This window comes from Tyto alba, unplaced genomic scaffold, assembly GCF_018691265.1.
Source record: "Tyto alba isolate M040663 unplaced genomic scaffold, T.alba_DEE_v4.0 Super-Scaffold_14, whole genome shotgun sequence".
Classification (NCBI taxonomy): domain Eukaryota; kingdom Metazoa; phylum Chordata; class Aves; order Strigiformes; family Tytonidae; genus Tyto; species Tyto alba.
In genome coordinates this window covers 54,622,128-54,638,872 of record NW_024881276.1, presented here as the reverse complement: position 1 = coordinate 54,638,872, position 16,745 = coordinate 54,622,128, and the positions used below count along the sequence as shown (strand labels likewise).

The following is a 16,745-nucleotide window of genomic DNA, read 5'->3' as shown; positions in this document are numbered from 1 at the left end:
CCCCTTTCCACTTCACAACAAAAAAAAAATCAGACAAAAACAACAACAACAAAAAAACCCCACACTCACCTTTGTGGGGAAACCTGGAGAGCAGAAGAGATGGCCCAACACATACCATCAGGACAGAGAAAAAGAAACTGAAATGTCAGGTGCCTGATAGACTAGACTATTTCAGTTGGGAGGAACCTACAATGATCATCTAGTCCAACTGCCTGACCACTTCAGGGCTGACCAAGTTAGAACATGTTATCAAGGACATTGTCTAATTGCCTCTTAAGCACTGACAGGCTTGGAGCATCGACCACCTCTCTGGGAAGCCTCTGCCAGCATCTGACCACCCTCTCAGTAAAGAAACGCTGCGAATGTCCAGTCTGAACCTCCCCTGGTGCAGCTGTGAACCAGTCCCACGTGTCCTATCGCTGGATCCTGGGGAGAAGAGCTCAGCACCTCCCTCTCCACGTCCCCTCCTCAGGGAGCTGCGGAGAGCAATGAGGTCTCCCCTCAGCCTTCTTCTCTCCAAACTAGACAATCCCAAAGTCCTCAGCTGCTCCTCACAGGACATGCCTTCCAGCCCTTCCACCAGCTTCTTTGCCCTCCTCTGGATGCATTCAAGCATCTTCACATCCTTCTTAAATTGTGGGGCCCAGAACTGCACACAGTATTCAAGATCAGGCCTCACCAATGCTAAGTACAATGGAATAATCCCCTCTTTCAACTGGCTGGTTATGCTGTGTTTGATGCACACCAGGACGCAGTTTGCAGTGATGTCATGGGCAAGATGTGGTAATTCCGTGGAGGGACTGTGATGGATGTGGGTGGGTGTCCAGGCCTCTTGGAGCTGTGCTGCAGGCTGCTTACAGACTCAGCTGAGCACCAGGCCACTTTCTTACTCCCAGTTCCTTTACTGAGTCATCTTCCCCCATCAGCCTGCAACTCCCAGGAAGTCTGTGGACTTCAGGGAAACCAAACCTATTGTCAGGAGAGTTACATTCACTATACGGTGTGTGTACCTTTCCCTGGAAATTGCAAGGTGCCCTCAGAATGAGAAAGGTTGGAAGCCACCAGTTTAGATCATTTAAACTAAGTTTACGCTAACCTAAAGATCACAACTCCTGGAAAAGAAACGTCCACTTTACTCGAATGAGGGACATACCAGTAATTTCCCAGTAGGCTAAGCACAGCTTCCACTGTGCAAACAGTGAAGCAGATTAAAGCTGCCCTCAGCTTTAATACAGTGCCACAGCCCGAGGGCACTACAGCTGATCTGATTTGGGGACCAGTCAGACCAGAATGGAGCTCCGCTCAGCGAGATCCCTGTTCTCATTTTATATCAAATTGAAGGCAGGCAACAGAGCTGCACCGCACAGCTCAGGGGACCCCAGTCAGGACAGCTTTGTCGTGGCTGTTTGGCAGCTTACAAACCACCAAATGAGAGCTCTTGAAGAGGCCGGGAGTTTCAGGAGCAAATGGAAGTATGTGTATACGTGTGTATATGAGTATGATGTATCTGTACGTGTATACACATTCTAAGTATGTATATATTTTATATGTATATACACACAGAAAGATATCCACATACGATAGTTTTATGCCGTACATGTTATTTCTCTGCAAGGAGGTGACAAGTGCTATGCATGTGCACACACACTTCTACTCGTACTCTCCAAATACCCTGGACAGTTTTAAGTCTTCAGTGTTTCACTCAAGCTGAAAAGAGTAGCTTTTCCACTTGTGTGGCTGAGTCAGATTTTCTCCCTGTTTGAAGGAAATACTTCTGGTACTTCTGCCCGAGGGAGGAATCTGTGTTTTTTCCTTTCCTTCTTTCTTCCCTCCCCTCTGTCCAAGCCTGGGGCATCAGTGGAGCACACAGCAGCAGAGGTCATGGGAGGAATGAATCTCAGAGCAGGCTGTGTCCTTCTCTTTCTTGGTGTGATGCCTGGCGGTTGGTTGAGATCAGCTCATTGCAAGGAAGGGTCAGTGGACACGTCTCGTCACATAAATGTCAACATCTTTGGATGGCTACAGATGAGGTCACAGGGGGTCTCAGGTTGCTTTGGAAATCAACCTCTGCAACTCCTAGGCTCCGTGGCTGATAGGAGAGAAGTTTTGGCAGGACTTGACCATCTTCCATGAGAACAGGGCTTGCATAAGCTCCTGTGTAGGGAACGGTGAGCTGGGGGAAAGTAGGAAAGGGAGTGAAGAGGTAGATAGATGCACTTCTCAAACAGATAGCACAGATGCTGTTCAGTTCTGGGGTTTTGAATGGTAGGGAGAGAGAAAGCATATCCTTACTCCTTGTCTGGGTGGCTCCAGGCTCTCCATTCCACTGCCTGGGCAGCAGGTGAGGTCATCGTATCATCAGTTTTCCCATTCCTCAGTCACATCCAACAGACTTCACTGCAGCTCTGGGGGGTGGCAAGGAGCCTGTGAGCTCCTCTTGTAAGAAATGTGCAGGATCCTTTACCAAGTTAGTGACAATCTCCTTAGCTCTGCAGGAAGGCACCTTAGCGCAGTGCTTCCCTGGTACAGCCAGCCAAAGCTTTGCATCTCAGTGCCGTGCTTCCAACTTCAAAGCCAGCTTGAGGGCTTTATCTCGCTCCCAGCTTTCCATCACGGCACCCCTCTGTGCCAGAGATGCGGTTTCCATCTCTGCTTTCCTTCATGTTCCCTCGGCCCTGCGATGCTGACTGTGCTCAGTGCCCTTTGCCTCCTCTCACACTGCCGGCATTTGGCTCCTTGTTCCCGTCATCTCCCCTCACCACATCAAGGGATGGCCTGGGGCACACAGCACTATACAAAGGAGAGTGTCTGCGCTGTTCCCCTGGGAGCCCAGCTGGCCTCTCCCCTGCATTTCTCCTTCTTGGACCAGGTCTCTGTCCATCTCTTTACATTCTGCAGCGCTACTGGGTGGACAGCTTGAATCCAAAATGAGCTTTCCTGCCCAGCATGATGGGGAAGTACCTCTTCTTCCCTGTTGTCACTACTTCCTTCCCAAGGTAACTAATAAATTGCTCTGAGACTTTAAATGGGCTGTTATTTCTTCCTTCCATCAGCACTCTCTCACTCTTGACTCACAGTGCAGCTTCAGCTTCAATGAATTTATTGGCATGACAAGGTACACAGGTGATGCCAAAGTTGACAACTTAATTCATCAAGTGCTACTGTCTTTCTCTCATCTGCACTCTTCTGTCGGTCCTTTCCTCTTTCCCCCTCCTCAGCATTCCTTTCTGTCGGTCTGTCTTTGGTTTTCTGTCTGTCTGTCTCTCCCTCTCCCCCCTCCCTCTCCCTCTAATAGTCTCCCCAGGTGATAGTTAGCTATCTCACACTCCAGACAGTCTGTCTCTCTTGGCAAACGGAGCCGTCAATCAGAGGGCTTGCCAGAGAGGGAAAGAAATTGGTCTTTACAGCACGTTGGCTATTTTCTTGTTTTTGCAGCATGCGTGAGGGCGGGAGTTGAGGGCAGCAGCCTTCAAAACTGGCTTACAGAAGCCACATTTGCTTTAAGGTTGGCTTGGGATTCCAGAAGAGCAAGCTGTTGTGTCACAGGGACAGAGGAAAGGAGAAAAGCCCATCAACCCCAAACATGTATAGGCAGGTAGAAATATCATTTAAGAAATCCAACATCTTGACAAAATCCCTCCAGAGGATAAAGTCTCTGTTAAACAGAGTAGCAAATGATCTCTCCTTCTCGCCCCCCCAATCCCATAATCCTTTGTTGGCATGGCAATTGCCAAAGTATATAAAGAAAGAGACAGATCCCTCAGGTATCTGTCAGCACTAGATACAATCTACCCAGGACAGTGTGTGTGTGGCATTTAATCCTCCATACGTCAACCGTATGCCCAGGATATAGTGTCACACTGTATTTGCGCTGCATCCCTTGTGCCTATTTGTCATGAGTGTCTGCGCCCAATCCAGTGGCAGGTTGATCCATAGTGTGATGCCATCTCGGTTATATCTCTGCTTTTCCTCAGGCTTTGGCAGAGTTTTCATCATTGCGTTCTGATGCAAAGTTTCTTTATTTTTTTTATCACTCTTTGTACTTTAAGGAAATCATTTTTGCAGACTCCAGTATATCATGACCATCAGAACGGAAAGTGTATGAGTGTATCTCTATCATCCATCAGTATCCCTAACTATATTGATTACACTTCTATTCCTTTTCAGTTTGCACAATATTTTGTGGGTCCTGCTTCTTCCCTTGGGTTTATGAACCACGGGGCTGATTCTCTTCTCCTTTCATTCCCTTTCATGTAGAAGAGTATTTTATCTTTACTTTTTACTAGCAGTGAAGAATCAGGCCTGTTTCATCTGCCTGTGGATAGGTCTGCTTTGGATTTGCCCTTTTTACTGTGCCAAGGATCTCTGCAGCATGATAATTCCTCATAAGGAACTCCCTTTAACAGTCTGATGCTTTGAAAATATTCCTCCCCTGCTCCTCTGACTCACCTGTTGGAGCTGTAGATGGTAAGGCATCACACCTCTTGTGACACCAGTTGGGTACCAGTCATTGGGGGTGCTACACATCTTGCAAAGAGTAGTGAGTGAGAAGGGGAATTGAGCCTTAGAAAGGTGGAGTGACTTACTCAAAGTTATAGCACAAATATGTAGTAGAAGAACTTCTTGAGTACTTCTGGAGTACCAGACCTACCAAGTCCTTCATGAAGTCATTCCTCCCTTCATTTTTTGGTAGTGTTTCTTACCCCTCTAACTGTGATATAACAAGTGCTCAGCCATGAATATACTGCTACAGCAGAGAGACATGGCTTATGTTTTCCACTGGACATAGCGGTGGAAGTGTTTGCAGTTTTTCATTAGTGTTCTTTGTTGATCAGCAGGGGAGATCACCTCATTCCTGCTCTCCAGCCAGTAGCACTGGATTTCTGGGGTGGAGAGGATTTACTTGCAGAACCCTAGACGAAAGTTGTCAGTAAAGCTGTTGTCCCACTCCACATAAAGGTGCTGGCAGCCTTTTCTGGATGTAACCTCATCCTCCTGAATGGAATGGACAATGTCTACTTATTTATTATCAGTTTAATACTCACTATTCCAAAACTTATCACAAAATTTTGCTGCTTCTTTCTTGTAGAAAGCATTTATAGCTAACACTGGGAGTCTGACAGCGAGCCTCCTCCTGGCCTCTCAGAATGATTGGGGTGGGTAATCCTATTCAGCTCCAGTGGAAATTGAGTACCTGAGGCTCTTGTCCCCTGCATTTCTCTGCAATCTAATTTCTAGCATCTAATGTGCTAATTACCTCAGTTTACTAACACTGAGAGACCCGTAAAAAATTTGTCAATTTTGAAGAGAGTAGATTTGAACCCCACTGGGAGAAGAGGGACAGAGAGTGTTTTTATGTGTCTTGATAAAGCCGCAGGCTACAAGGAATAAGCTGCAGGCTACAAGGTATAAGCCTCATGCCTGGCGGTCTGGGAGAGATTCTCCTTTAATTGAAATGGCACCAGTAACATGTTTACAGAGCAAAGCTCTTGGAGTCTATCCCTCCCTTCCCTTGCAGTTGTCTGCACATATACGGTGCATCTTGACCATGCAGCAAAGCTTGGAAAAGGAAGCGGTGGGAAATTTCCAAGACACCAAGGTGCTGCTGCATTGTGGTTGGCTGCCAACCAGGCCCAAACCACGACACTGACCCAAAACGGAGCACTTTCTTTTGGCAGGGAACCTCACACAGCAGAAACTCTCCTCCCCGGGAAGCACTGGCTCTCGGTTGGTTTGTGGGAAGGAGATCGCTGCAATCACATCTCAGCTCTAGCCAGCTGCTTACTTTGTTCAAAGACACCTTTTCTTTCAGGAGTACTGTATTTGGTTTTTTTCTCTTTTTTGCTGGATCAGACTTGTGTAGATGAGCATTTTTGACAGAAGGGATTCTTTGCCTTGAACTCTTCGGCATTCCCTTCTCAGATGGCTGATGATAACACCCTGGCCTTTAGAAAATACGCTGCTGCAGCTATCACCAAGCTCAACAATAGCTAACAATTGAAGGTCTCACAGCTGGCATTTCATTACTGTGTGTGCTGGGGAAGGCCACCATCTGTGGATCCAGCAATAGTGACAATGCAGGAATGTGCTGAGCAGCCCAAGCTGAAAAAATGTGGAGTTGCACTTTCAGTCTTTTTCATGCTGAAAATTTGCAATTTTTTGGAGATGGGGATTTGTTTCAGGTTCATTTTTACTTGAAGTAAGTTTGGTGGGGCTTTCGGCTTCAGAAGAGGCAGCTGCTCTCTGCTAGGACATTAGTCTTGTGATTGCTGATCTGACTACTAGGTGAAGCATCTACGGTGGCTGGTGTTATAGATTGTCCGTCACTTGCTGAATTGGACAAAGTAAATCCTCTTGATGGGGAAACAGCGGTGTTTTCTTGCCAGACAGCTGTCCTAGGCCATGAGTTGGAGAGTTATAGATCAAGGACAGTGTACAGTACTTTACACTCTTCTCCAAATCTGTGCACTTAACAAAGGAGTGAATTTTATCCAAAATATGTAAAGGTCCGAGTATGGGATTATTAGCTTTGTTCTTTATACTTTTGACTGGAAGCAAAACCAGCATTTCCAAAATTCTATGCTTAGCTTTCCGCTCCCCTAGAAGCAATCTTGAAAGGTGGTTACATCAAGCTGTCCTGCTCCGTTTGCTCATTTCAATGCTCAAGGAAAGAAAGCTTGCTAATAAAAGATGTTTTACATGTACCACATGCATTTGATTTGAGTGAGAGGCTTGTCACTGAGAAGCTGGCTGTCTCAGTTGAAACTGAGCCAGATCATTGGGTATGTGGTATGCACAAGACACTTAGAGCGTTGTATTCACTGCCCTGTGGCTTATCGCAGAGGCTGTGGGATAAACCATGGGTAGCCAAAGGCATCTGAGAACGGTTTGGAAAGAGCTGCCTTTTCTTCTCAGCCTGTGTGTGGATGTCCATCAGGTGGTTCACGAAGGCTCTTCTCTTGGTTGTACCCTCTGTCCCTAATGAGCTGAACATCAACAACAGCATAAGATCTGAAAACAAACAAACAAACAAATAAAAACTTTGGCTCCTGCATGTAAAGCTCTGATGGACAACCTCATCTTCATCCAGAGTGGGGTGTTAGCTGAAATTAACTTCCTCCCCTGCTTGCCTAATCAGGAAAATCCCAGTCATCTTCCTAATGCACAGAAGCCCCCTCTGAACCTGTACCACTTGCCCTGGAATGACATAGGCTTTTCTCTGTGCTTTCCTGACATACCTGGCTTGGGCTCCCTAGTCTACTTCCCAAAGAAAGAGTTACCAGGCAGATGCCAAGGACTTCTGGGACTCAGTTAAAAAAACATAATCTTGCATTTTTCTCTCAACCAGCTAATAAAGTGTCCCTGTTCTGACTGCAACGCTTCCTTGAAGCCATCACCCATTCTTGCTGTATAAGAATTTGTCCAAAGGCCACTAACATCAAAGGAGGAACTCCCTGGGCTCTGAATCAAGCCCTAGAAAGGCTGTGTATTAGGACTCAGCTGCATACCACGTGCATCCAACATGCTTAATATTTCTGTGAAAGTCTTTCTTAATAAAATTCTCAGAGATGCCTTTGGAAGACCTAGATGCTAAGGACAACTTTTCTCATAGAATTTCTCTTCCAGGATGGCTGATTTTAACTGCAGGAGAAAAGATTTTTTTTGTTTCAGTCCCATAAGTAAATACTTCCCGGATTTTAAAAATGGTCCACGGGAATATATAAACATACTTGAAACAAAGAGCAAAAGCTGTGTACATCTGTAGTCTTTAAAGTGTTTAGGATTAGGCGGCATTCCAAGGGTTAATCCCTGGAGATTAGAGTGCCAAACACTTCTGTTGTTGTTTACACACATCCTGTGAAGAAGGCAGTGTTTTCACAGCAGGCCTCTCTAGGAGGGTTAGCCAAAAAGGTTTGCAGTCACTTTTACAAGGGGAAAAAGACTGAGCAACACAAATGGCAAATGCACAGAGCTGTCCTTTAAAGAGATGAACTGCAGATAAGTGTATCACTGCAATCCTGGCATAAATTTGATATGTTAATAGAAAAGAAAAAGAAGTTTTTTAGAAAAAATAAAAACAATATTTCATAGCCAGAGGTCCAAATCTGGTGATAAGCAGATATCAGGCGTGTGCCTGGCTTGTGCTTTGTGCTTTCATTTTTACGCTGAGCATGCAACTGAGAACCTGCTCTCCTGGGCTGCATCAGATCCACAAACACAGGTTCATGACTTTGCGCTTGGTGGGGGGACACCAAAAACCAGGTGTGGCTTTTGAAGTGCTATCAGCATCGGGCCAAGGCTAGGGCTTGGGCTTGGAGCTGGAACTGCTCCAGGGTGAAAGGCTGGTGTCTGGGTTTAAAGCTGAGGTGCTGGACTAGGAGCAGGAGTGAGACTGCTTTTATCCCTGTCCCACAATGTTACTTTAGCGCACTGAAAAACAAGGTTGGCTTGTGATTTAAGCTATTCTTTCCTTTCTATTTCTCTCTCCGTCAGGAAGTGAAATCTTTTCTCTCCTGAAAATTTCATGGAGACAAGTTTAAAAAAAAAAAAAAAAAAAGTAAAATCAGTGGGAATGAGAATAAGCAATACAGCCCAGTTCTATGCTGACCTTTGCAATGGCTCATGGATGGGATAAGCCAAGAGGTTTGCACTGCATGCTGCTCTCTGCTAAGAAACAATGTAGTGGAAGTGTTTCCCATGCAATTTTGTGCAGAGAAATAGTGCATGCACTTAACTGTATATTGGATAAGGCAGAGCCTTCCTTTGGAAAAAAAGGTTTGGCTTGTCAGCTCTTACTCTCAAATGCGGTGAGCTCTGACACGCTACCCAGCTCAGCAAACAGAGGGCTTTCCACATGGCTTTGATTTACAGCATCCTGCCTGCTTCTCTGTTCCCAGTCAGTGCAATACACAAAATCCCCATCTGGATTTCAGTAATTTCCTGCGTGGCATCTCAGTGGGTGAGGATCAGCTGCACGATGGGGGAAGCTCACCAAGATGCAAGGCCCAAACCAGCAGCCCCTGTGTCTCCTTCGGCCAGGCCTCTCTTGGCATCAGCAGCGATGCTCGGATGGAGATCTGCCACACTGGGACAGACTGGTGTGGGGGCACACGTGGGTTGGGAACTGCAGATCTCTTAAGTGGTTTCTGTGTTCTAGCTGGGATAGACCCTTCCCTAAAGGCCACCAGGGATGTACATGGCAAGGCATCCCCTTTCAGACAACAGAAAGAAGCAATTTTTACACCTTGTAAAAACACTGTAGTGTATTTTGAGAAGTGTTTGGTTCCCAGGGGATTAGAAAACAAAACCAAGCCTTCAGTGTTTGCCTCTACTTCACCAGAAACTTTAATGCTGAGAGAATCACTGCCAGGGTGAAACAAGCCTAAGAGAGCCGCAGGTCAGAGGAATGTTTCAGAATCCACTCTCCCTAATGAAGTTCAACAACTTCACTCTCTGTCCTCCCACCTTGGTGACAGCTTTGTCTCCCGCTGGTTGACGCCGTGGCATGACTCAGGCCGTAAAAAACACATCTTGGGTCTCATGTTGCATTTCATCTGCCAAGTGCTTCAGAAAAATTAGCATGCCGCATCCCAAAGGGTGTCTGGATTTTACTTTCCAGCCCTCAGCTTGCTCCCTTTGCGGACCTAAGCAGCAACAAGCTGTTTCTTGTTATGGCTGTAAAGAGCTGTGATTAGCCTGCTGCACACATAAGAGGGAAATTAAACCATTTAGTTGTGTTTAGCAGCTCAGCCCCTTCTTCAGGCCCTTTCTCCCCACTAAACACTTTAACTAAACAATGACTAATGAGGCCAATTTGCTGTCAATTAATTGCCCCAGGAAAGGACCCCTAATTATGGTGAGCAAGGTGGCAGCTCTAAAGCATTCAAGGGCCATATGATGGTCAGCGTCCCCCCTACCTCTGCCTTGGGCTTATTAGCGTTTTTGTGTTTGTTGCAAAGTGCTGTTAATTGGGAGCTGGGGACAAGGAAATGAGAACTCTTGAGCCTAATTGATAGGCACCTGTGGAGGGCTTTAGTGGCTGCAAACTTCCTTTGACTTTGGAGAGAAGTCCTGATGTTTTCTTTTTGTCCTGAAAGCCAGGGGCTCCTGTGGATTAGTGGGTGGGAGTTTTAATTTTCTCCAACAGATGGGGGGCCTACTTGCCAATAGAGAGGAAGGTAAATAGGCTGGAGGAAGCAACTAACTAATGAGGATATATGGAAAGAGTTGTGGTGACTTTCTCCATTTGTATCCAAGGTGCCCTTCATGGGACAAGCAGTTATAGACCTTAAATGGAGCTTATGGGCTTTCTTAGGAATTTTCAGTACTGTTTGCTTCTGAGTCTTGGAGGGCTTAAATAGCTTTTGCTGTATCTTAGGTCTGTATAGTGGGAATAAGAGCCTTTTTATTTTTTCTTTTTAATGTATTTTGCTACTTATTGACAAAATATTTGACTGTTAAGCAGTCTTGTAATTTCAGATCGGGGAGTAGCTGCCTCACCGTGTAACACTGCATCTAAGGGACTTTGCCCAAAGAGAGCAGTCAGACCATCTGACTGTGACCTTCACGTTGTCGTGGTTTGGGCCTGATTGGCAACCAACCACCGCAGCTGGTCACCCTCCCTTCCCCCTCCCCACCTGGGAATGGGGGAGGGGATTAGAGGGGTGAACGGAGACTCACAGGCTGAGATAGGAACAGTTTAATAATGGCAATAAAATGAGAACAATAACAATGATAGGGGAAAACAAAAAGAAATATATAAACAGGCAATGTACAGCGTAATTGCTCCCCACCCGCTGACCAATCCCCAGCCCGTTCCCGGCCAGCGACCCCGAGATACCAAGATCCCACAATTGCAATCCCAGAAGCGAGAGAGAGAGAGTGCTCCTTCCCAACCACCCCTCCTCTGTATAGTGAGCATGACGTTCCATGCTATGGAATATTTCACTGGCCAGTTTGGGTCAGGTGCTGTGGCCGTGCTCCCTCCCTGCTCCCTGTGCCCTTGCACACGGGCAGGACATGGGGAGTCGGGGAGTCCTTGAAGTCTCAGTAGCAGCTGAAAACATCAGTGTGCTGTCAGCATTCTTCTCATACCAACCCCAAAGCTAAATCCAAAACACAGCACTCATCTAGTCCCTGAAAAGGAATATAAACTCTATTTCAGCCCAAACCAAGACACACGTGAATGTGTTTACAGGGCTCAGAGCTGTCTTCCAAGCAGATCTCCATGTCCCTCTGTGTTTTTCATCTTGCCATACCCAATTTGAGTTCCTAGTCCCATATTTCTTGCCCTTGTCTCACAAACCCACCCTCTTCCTGCACTGAAGTCTTGTGTGAAGCATCATGAAAGTGGAGTGCAACCAATGCAGGAGCCAGTGCCCCATGCCTGTAAGTACCCTTTGCATGTAAGCACCACTTCTACTAAGCAGTGGTTCCCATTCCTGCCATTTTGTGCCTGTGCTGTGTCTAGATGCTCTGATCGAAAGGAAGGGATTTGAACTGTTTGGGAGCTATGGCATGGCCAGTTCCAATATAAAACAAGGAATTACGACAAGACCTCTAGAAGCGTTGCTGGTTATACCCTTCAGCAAAGGTGGCCTTGATGCTTTCTTGTTCCATCGCCCATTGCACTCCTGGGAGCTGGCTTCCTAGGGGTGAACCTTCATCTCTTAACCATTGGGCTGGCTCATTTACTAGGAGATTAGGGGTGTAGCACAGCTCCTTGTCTACTTCCATAGGCTTGAATGATAACTCTGATCCAGCCCGCCCACACGATTCCAGGTAATATCTCAGGAGGAGCTTTGAGCTCTGAAGGGTTTTGGTCGTAAAAGGCAAGGATAACAACAGCAGATGTTATCGTGTTGTCTTGTTTGTGGTTTCCTTGATGCCTCCAGTATGCAGCCCCTGGTTTGTAATAACTGCTATAGCGGGTGTTTTTGAGACATGGTAATGTTTTGTGGAAACAAATCACTTGCTTTCATCTCGAGAGCAACAGTGATTGCGCTGGGGGAGTGTGCTCTATTTTTCATGTCTCAGTCTTTCTTATTATTTAAATTAATGTGAGTTGCAGTTGTCATGAAAGTGAAGGATTGACGGCAATTAACTAGAACAGGCTTGGTGCAAGCAGGTTCTGAGCAAGCCTGTCCTACCTAACTCTGTCACTGTACCTTGCCCGGGACTTGAATTCCCACACCAGCTCTGCCCTTGCACCCCTCTTGCCCTGCAGCCCCCCCAGCTCCCCCAGCCCACGGCACCCTACAGCATCTCTGCCCTTGTCCCGCTCCTGCCTTGCAGGGCCCCTGCTCTTCCAATCCAAGCTTCTCGAGGAGAACGGCTACCGGTTACTTTGGGGTTTGTTATTTACTGTCAGTGACATGTAAGATGAGATGCTGGGCTGGCATCAGGCTTGTACTGTAGATGTGAAATGTAGAAGAAACAAATATATGAGTTTCAAGTCATTCTTCAGAGCTCATTTACAACTCTCCAGAATCTGTGCCTGGTGTGGGTAGGGCATCCTACCTCTCTGGGGATGCAGTAGAGGGCTGCCACACTGTGCTTGCTTTCATATCGGTCTGTCCTCCCCATCCCATCCAGGGAGATCCTAAGCACAAGGTAATGGATACCTCATATTACATTTATGCTTGAAAGAGAGGAAAAAATCTCGTGATTTTATCTCTTTCAGCATTACCAGAGAGCCTGACAGTGCTTTCCCATGGTCCCTGAAGCCAGAAGGGTCCAGCAACAGCCTGGTCTCCCCTGGAGGGACAAGTTGTTAGGCTGAATATGAATACACCTGAAAGTCCTGTTTAGCTGTAGTGCTTCCCCTGCTGTGGGTCTGCAGGCTGTTGTTTTGCCTGTGTTAATGGTTCAGAGAGGCCAGAAACAAAACAGGTTTCCAGTTAAGGGTCAACAAAAGATGGCTGGGCAAAAGGAGGTTGTGACACCCCAAAGATCCTGGTCCCAGGAGGTTTTATTCTCAGCAGTCCTCCTTCCAGCAGTCTGGGAACTGTGAAAACGTAACACAACCTACACATGGGGAAAAAATAATAAGGTCAAAGCTTCTCATTTTAAGACTGTCCTAAAAGGGTGTGTGCAAAGTAATGACAAGTGCCAAGGAGGCAATGCTAACTGTTCCTGGTGCTGACAGTTTTGGCATTTTAACATGCTGGCTTGACACCCTGAAAATTAAAAGTCTCTGACTTTTTATCTGAGTGAAATTACTGTCCACTAGGATCCAGTCATTTTTAATGCTAGCTGGCTTTGTATTCTAAGCAGGCAAAGCCAAACCAGGTTTGAAATTCACAGGGAAATTGTTTCCTGCCCTATTCCCCCCTCCTCTCAGCCCTTCTTTGCCCTCTGACCAAGGTGGCAGCTGAAAGGAACCAGCCATTATACGCCTAACAGGATTTCAGCCTTGGATGCCCTTTTCTCGCTCATCTGAAAAGGTGGCAAGCCAGATACGACCATCTGGACACATGCTCATCCTCTTGGGCATTTGGTCGGCATGGTCAGAGCTATTTGTATTTGCTGAGTTTACTTGATCCTCTGCGAACTAGAATGACTTGACAGCTTTGGAAAATGGCAGGGTACACATGTCCTAACTGCAGTTCTGCTGCTGGTGCCCTGTAGTGGCTTTCTCTGCTCTCTCCTCAGCCGTTTTGGCTGTCAATGCACCGTTCTGCTAGAACCTTGGACTGGCCTACAGCTCCATCTGCTAGTCCTGCTTGAGCTTAGTCCTTCTTGGTTTGTTGTATGACTTTTTTTTCCTGATGCAAATGTTAACCCCTTGCGGTTAAGATAAAAATCCCCCAAATATGGTCTAGCCACTGGTTTTACTCCTGGGCTCTGCTTACTCATGTTTGCCAGCACACCATGGAGAAGCTGTGCTGAGGATGCTCTGAAGTCACCAGCCTTGTGTCCCCTGACAGAGCAGCTCGGACACAACTCTTGCAGAAATAGCAGCCTCAGTTGTTCTTTCCGAGACTAAGCCCCTCTGTCCCCTCCAGTGTGTGTTGCTCTCAAATCTGAAACACAGTATGTACTAAAGATAGCTGTGCTGCTATAGGACTGAGGTAGCCCTCCAAATTTATTTGTTCCCTGTAGTAAGAGTAGCGGTTTGGATTTCTGCACCCAAACTTGCAGGGCTCTCCCTGCCTGCCGCTCTGCTGGCTGGAGCGATGGGTCTGCCTGCCCTGAGCCGTGAGACAGGGGACTCTCCTCATCCCATGGGGCAGAAAGGAGGAGGAAAAAGTGCTTCTGAGTCCTGCGGACTCCATGCTGAGCCAGATCTCAGCATGGTGCAGCAAGCTGCCTTTCTGCTTTGGTGTGCCGTGAAACATGAAGCCACAAGCAACTCTTGGAGGAGGTGGGGTATTTAATTTTCCAACTAGGGTATTTCCTTTCTGCTGCCCTTTATGCAGTCTTGTGGTGTTGGCTGGCAAAAGTATTTGCTTACTTTCCAAGACCACTGTGTGACTGTTGTTTTGTACTGCCAGGCATTTGCTGTGCAGAAGGGGTGTAATAAAAAGGGAGGAGGCACGAAATGGATCTATAGTCAGTGAAACTCTCATGTAGCTCTCAGTATGGTGGGATCGAATCCTTTGACAACATCAGTGTTCTCCAACAACATATATTTTGTTTTGTTCTGTTGCCTCCTACCTCTTCCTACATGCACGGACACGTTGCCAATGGCTCATGGTGAATCACCAATGTAAAATGTAGCAGGACTTGTGTTCATCAGGGGATTTTGCTTTGAGAGGAAGGGGTTGATTTTCTGCTGTGCTTTGCCTTACCCATTGTTGCTCTGCTAGGGATGTGTCTTTACTCTGAAATTCCTCCTTTTCAGGGAAGGGGACCCTGGTGCAGTCAACTGTTCCCCCAACATGCCTTGATCAGCCATCAATTCTAGCTCTTGAACAGCACACCAGCTTCCAAGGTCCCTTCTCCTTCCTTCCTGGTGCCAGTTAAAGCAGGTTGCTGAAGACCTCATCCAGGCAGTTTTATGTATCTCCAGAGACGGAATTTCTGCCACCTCTTTGGGAAACCTCTTCCTGCTTTTGACATCTCCAAAGTAAAAGCTTTTTCCTCATTTTGAGTCAGAATTTTCCCCATGTAGCATCTCATTTCTGTTGCTTTTTGCTGTTCACTGTGTACCTCCAAGGAAAGCCTGCTTCTGTCTTCTCTGTGCCTTCCCACTAGCTATTTGTAGACAGCAATAAGATCTCTCCTCAGCCTTCTCTACTTCAGGCTGAACAGACCCAGCTCTCTTAGTTTCTCCTTGTACATCATGTGCTATAGTCCTCTGACCATCTTGGGAGCCCTCCAGTGGACTTGCCTCAGTACGTTAATGGTATTCTTGTACTGGGGAGCCCAAACACGGTGCAGCGCTTCAGATGCTGTCAACAAGCACCATATAAAGGGATATAATCAATTCCCTCCACTTATGGGGCTATGCTTTTGCTAACGCAAGCCAGGATACTTGGTCTTTGCTGCAAGGGCATACTGCTAACTCACACTGGACTTGCTGGACCTCCGTGTCCCCCGGACTGCTTGAGCGCAGCACTTTCACCCTTCCAGCAAGTATCAGGGTACTTGAAATCCCTCACCAGGAACTGTGATTGTGAGGCTACTTCTATCTGTCTAAAGCAGTCTTTGTCCACTGCCTCTTTTTAATCAAATGGTTGGTAGCAGACACTGACCAACAAGGGTGGCACTGTGATATCCTCCGATCCTTATGCCTGATCTCCTAGCTAGTTCATCGCCCAGAGATGGGTGGATTCCAACCACGCTTTTGCAGAAATTGCACCTCATTTCCTTGCCTTTCCAGCCTGTCTTTCCTGAAAAGCCTGTATTTATCCCACACAGAACTGCCAGTCCCAAGAGCAGTCGCACCACAGGTTCATCACCCCAATGGGTTTATAGCACTGCGAATCTGCATGAGCATCTAATTCCTCCTGTTTTTTTCACTGCGTTACTTGTGTTGGTGCACAGGCGTTTGAGACGGGTCCCCAGCTGTCCTGCTTTCACAAGTGGAGTGCAGAAGCCTTCCCTGTTGGGTTGTCCCCCAGACGCGCACTGCCCTCCATGCTATCCCTTCTCAAATTATGGTAATCCTTCCCCAACATGCCTATCTGAGATACCTCCTTGCTTAGGTGAGTGGGCCTGTTAGCAAAGACATGTCTGCCTCACTTTGTTTGACAAGTCCTGTTCCTCCAAGGGGGTCCCATGGTCATAGATGCTGAAGTATTTTCCATGAGTTTGGGGCCTACAGAGAGGGGCTAATGAGCTGTGGGTTATAAAAAAATATTCCTGTAAATCCAGCAACACAGCTGGAAGTGGTGAGCTGCTCTCTTCAGGCTTCATTTCCTTTTCCCCACCTCGCTTGTAGGCAGCTTTGCCTCAAAAGTACCATCAGCCAGTCCTGCCAAGGAGGGGGAAGGGGAGGCTGCTGTCTGTTTACTCTGTGGTAAGCAAAGCAGAAAATGATGTTGTTTCATTCCTCGCTACACACAAATTCAGAAGCTGAAAATATAATAAAAAATAAAAATTAAAAAAAAAAAAAAAAGCAGAAGATTCCTTTTTAGTCAAACTCCCTCGCTATCTCCAGGGTGTGAAGCGTGGAAGCAAGACATGTATGCGAGAGAGGAAAGACTGCAACAGCCTGATCTGCTTGGAGGCTGATATACTGCACGTTCCGCGTACCTGGAGACCTCTTCAGGTCCCAGCGTGGTCACTTTGGTCCTGAC

General features: G+C 46.8%; 1 protein-coding gene across 4 annotated transcripts in view; it reads left to right on the top strand.

The window, feature by feature from the left end:
• Positions 1-16,745, top strand: part of LOC104363821 (limbic system associated membrane protein) — a 1,022,402-nt gene that overhangs the window by 890,072 nt on the left and 115,585 nt on the right. The window lies entirely within an intron of this gene.